At 60.2% G+C, this 4,323-nt stretch overlaps 1 long non-coding RNA gene across 1 annotated transcript; it reads left to right on the forward strand.

Annotated features, from left to right (window-relative positions):
- The first annotated feature begins 754 nt into the window (after positions 1 to 754).
- LOC117797907 lies at positions 755 to 4,317 on the forward strand. Its single transcript, XR_004622737.1, has 3 exons — positions 755 to 959; positions 1,233 to 1,370; positions 4,139 to 4,317. It is a non-coding gene; the product is annotated as an uncharacterized LOC117797907 (long non-coding RNA).
- Positions 4,318 to 4,323: the final 6 nt, after the last annotated feature.

Raw genomic sequence — 4,323 nt, forward strand, 5'->3', positions numbered from 1 at the left:
TTTTACCCACTAGGGGCGGGCCCTGGCGAGGCTGCAGGTACGGCTTAAGACATGCGGCTTGTAGTGTTAAGATACTAAGTGCAGGAGCGGGTTCAGAGACAGACAGAGCAAATGGACTGCTGCGGGGTTTAGACAGATGAGTCGAGGATTGTGTGAAGAGTAACTAGGGCTGAGAGGATAGTGTTGAAAAGGAAAAGGAAGGGATGATGCTTGTGGACTGGGGCCTAGATGGGTGTGGATGGGTCTAGATGAAGCTGGAGCGGGACACACCGGGCTGAGATCCGGAGATGAGAGTCGTGAACAGGGGGCCTGGGCCACTGAAGCAAAGGCGGGGTTTGGAGGACTGGGGCGGGTCCACTTCAGGGGGCGGGGCTTAGGGGCTGGAAGAGGGTCGGGATGCGCAGGATGGGGTAGGGGTTTGGAGGACCAGACAGGAGTAAATAATTCTGCGCCCCGAACTTGGACGCCTGCGGCCGAGATATCGGAAGGAGTTAGGGGTTATGGAGACAAGGCGGGATTTATGGAGATGGTATTGGGTTAGGGGGTTCCCAAAGAAGCGTCGCGTTAAGGAGCAAGGAGAGAATTCCTGCTGTGGGGTTCTTAGCTGTGGGCGGGACTCAGCGGTCGGGGGAGGAGCCTCGGGCCGGGGTGGGGTTAAGGCTGACCTGAGGTTTCGAAGGCACATCAGGGGTTCCAGCCACCTTTCAGAGACTGCGATTGTAAATTGGGTACCTGAAGCCCCAGAAGTGTTAGCGGGCTTTGTTGCTCGTTGGGAATACAGTGGGTGGGATGTGACGGTTCGCCCCCTAATCCACCTCCACAGGAGACGCCAACCAACGAGCTGAGCGTCCAGGCCCCCCCCGAGGGGGACACGGACCCGTCAACGCCCCCAGCGCCCCCGACGCCTCCCCACCCCGCCACCCCCGGAGATGGGTTTCCCAGCAACGACAGCGGCTTTGGTGAGGGGCTCTATGGGGCCTGGAGGGGGGCAGAGCTAGGGCGGGACCTGGAAGCTGGGAGGAGCTGGGGCGGGGTCTGGAGGCGGGGCAGAGCTGGGGCGGGGTCCGGAGGCGGGGCAGAGTTGAGGCGGGGCCCACGGTGCAGACAGCTGGAGACGGGCACCTGCGAAGGGGCGGGGTTGGACCGCTGGAGCTGAAGCTGAGCAGCTCCAGATGTGTCTGGAGGGTCTGACCGCGTCCTCTCCTTCCTCACTGCCCCCTCTCCTCCACTAGGAGGCAGTTTCGAATGGGCGGAGGATTTCCCCCTCCTCCCCCCGCCAGGCCCCCCCCTGTGCTTCTCCCGCTTCTCCGTCTCGCCTGCGCTGGAGACCCCGGGGCCCCCCGCCCGGGCCCCCGACGCCCGACCCGCAGGTACAGTGCTTCAGACCCTCGGGCCTGCCCCCACTTCTGCCTGTTTCTCTGTCCCCATCTGTGTTCCCAGTTTCTTGTCCCCATCCCTGAATTTCCCTGCCTCTCCTCAGTCTCTCCCCCTTCCCCTCTCAGTCGACCCTGGCTGCTCGGCGTTGAAACCCCACCCAACTCTGGAACCAGCTCAGACCAGGCAGTGTCCAACAGATAGACTAGGGCAGTCACGCCCCTTCCCTGGGCCTCAGTTTCCCCTTCTATAAGGATCCCCTTGGAGTCTTGCCCATCTTTGCCCCGTCTCTTGCCTGGCACTTGCCAGATCCTGATCCCATATCTGTTTGGGGGCACAGGCTGATCAGAGGCCGACAAGGGGAGAGAAAACCAGTGAGCTCAGAGCTGTTTAGTTGAACCAGAGCAGAGAGAACATGGTCAGGGAGTCCACAGCAAAAACAACAACGGCATCACTAGTAATAGGAACAGTCACTTACAGAGGGTCCTACATTGTGCTTGCCCATCTGAACCCTGAGAATCCTGCTGCGACTCGGGCTCTCTGCTGCCTCCTGCTGCCGCTCCAGAGAATACCCCTGGATGCGGAGCTTGAGCGGGGCTGGGCGGGCGCAGGTGTTCCCAGAGGATAGAGCTGAGAAGGTGGAAGGTTCCATGCGCCCCTCTCAGGGAGGGTTGCATTCCTGCTCCCCCAAATCGTGTCTGAGTCCAGTTGTTGGCCCTGCACCTCCTCGGCTCTGTGACCTAGGGCAAGACACTTTCCCTCTCTGTGCCTCAGTGTCCTCATCTGTAGAATGGGGATGATCACAGGATCTAACTTATAAGATTCTTGAGGGGATTGAATAGTTTCATCCTGCACACACACACACACACACACACACACACACACACACACACAGCCTGGTCATGCGCAGTGGACTATAACTGGTAGCTCTTACTGCGCTTGATGAAATAGGTATTCAGTGAGCACTGGCTAAGTGCAGGTGCTGTGCTGGGCCGGGTGATTCTGTGCTGAGCAAGATCCATGAGCCCCAGCCCACCCTGCCCACCCACAGACACTGACCCACAGTCTCGCAGTAAGTAGGTGCAAACTCAGGGCTGCTGGAGAAGCAGGTGTCGAGGGGAAAGGGCTTCGTCTGTCTGGCAATGGCACTTCATCAGGTATTTGAAGGGCTGGTCGTGAACTAGGTGAAGGGGACGGGGACGGCGCGCTAGCAGACGGGAACAGCTTGCACAAGGGCCTGAGGCAGGAGAGAACTTGGCCAGTTCAGGGAACAGAAGGGAGGCGGGTGCGTCTGGGGGCTTTGGGGGGAGGATGGGGGGGAGGCGGGCAGACCATGTAGGGCTTGAGAGTGAAGAGAGGGACAAAGTCCTGGGGGCACTAGGGAACCGTGGGTCAGCTGTGACCAGGGGAAGGGCAGCAGCCACCGCTGGTGTAGGAAGACCCATCTGGGGCCACATGGAGGCCGACCAGAGGCTGGGAGGCTGAATGGGAGGCTGGCGCCAGAATCCAGGACGGGGAGGAGAGTACAGACGGGGTTCGGGGCGGGAAGGACAGGGCCGAGGGCAGACTCTTCACTTGGCTCCGTCCTCAGATTCCACTTCGAATGTCATTTCCTCCCAGAGGTCTTCTCTGAGGCCCGCATGAGGACAGGGAGGGGTGGGTTCCAGGGCATGGGGATGTTGCCAAGTGGTGAGTTAGGGCCGAGGCCAGCAGGGCCAGCTTGCCAAGATGACTTCACCTGCAATCACTAGGAGAGGAGAGGGAGGGCCCCATGATGCAAAACCCCAAATCCCTTCACTCCGCAGCAGACTCCTGCTACAGCAGGGCAGGGAAGCTGGCGAGCCTTTCTGTCTCCCATGACCCTGGCGTGGGGTGCAGGCCGGGCCGCCCTTCGGCACAGACTCCTATGCTTGGCATGGCTCTGCACACTTAGCCCGTGTCCACTGGGTACTGTGTGATGCCACATATCCCAGCATCTCTCCACTCCTTAGAAAAGGACACGAGGGGTATGCTCCCCTTTTAAAAAGAGGGACACTGAGGCTCAAGGACAGAAGCGAGGGCCACGACTTGACCCAGGTCACTCAGGTAGGAACTGTGGGATGCAGAGTGAGGGCGCCCACTGTGTGGCCCACGGTGAGATCCTCCAGCCCACAGACCTTGGTTTTCTGGATCTGTGGAATGGGTGGGGGCTTTTCTTCCACTGGGATAGGAGGGGTTATGGGGCAGTTTGGTGGGAGGGCGCTTTGTGCCAGGCCCTGTGCTGGACCCTGGGGATGCAGCAGTGACCAAACACAGTCCTGTCCTCCCTGAGCTTACATTCTAGAGAGGCAAGCAGACAGGAAGCTGGCAGACAGTGACTGGGATTGTCCCAGGGAAGAAGCATGAAGAAGAGCCATAGTGCAATGAGACAGAATGACTGGGAGTGAGAGTGGGGGCATGAGGGGGTGACTCCTTGACTGAGAAGGGCCAGGGAAGGCCTCTGACGAGGGGGGCTGCCTTACGCGGGAAGGGCTAAGGAAAGGGCTTTCCAGGTGGTTGGAATAGCCATGCAAAGGCCCTGGGGTAGGACCGTTCTAGGAACCAAGGAGGAATAGCAACGAGGCCAGTGTGGCCAGAGGGGAAGGAGTGAGGGGGATGGGGGCAGGTGAGCACAGAAGTGGGACAGAGCAGATCATTTGGGCCCCTGTGAGGGCTTTGCTTTCACTCCGAGAGGGACAGAAGCCATGAGCCTGTCTGCCCAGTAATTCACTTCCTCTGTCCTCAGGCCCCGTGGAGAACTGACTCCCAGACGACCCCACCCCCCTGCACCCCCAGAAGAGGGGTTGAGAGTAGAATCCTCTGTGGACGACGGAGCCACTGCCACCACCACAGACACCGCCTCTGGGGAGGCTCCTGAGGCTGGGCCCTCCCCCTCCCCCACCATGTGCCAAACGGGAGGCCCTGGCCCCC

This window comes from Ailuropoda melanoleuca, unplaced genomic scaffold, assembly GCF_002007445.2.
Source record: "Ailuropoda melanoleuca isolate Jingjing unplaced genomic scaffold, ASM200744v2 unplaced-scaffold1801, whole genome shotgun sequence".
Lineage (NCBI taxonomy): Eukaryota > Metazoa > Chordata > Mammalia > Carnivora > Ursidae > Ailuropoda > Ailuropoda melanoleuca.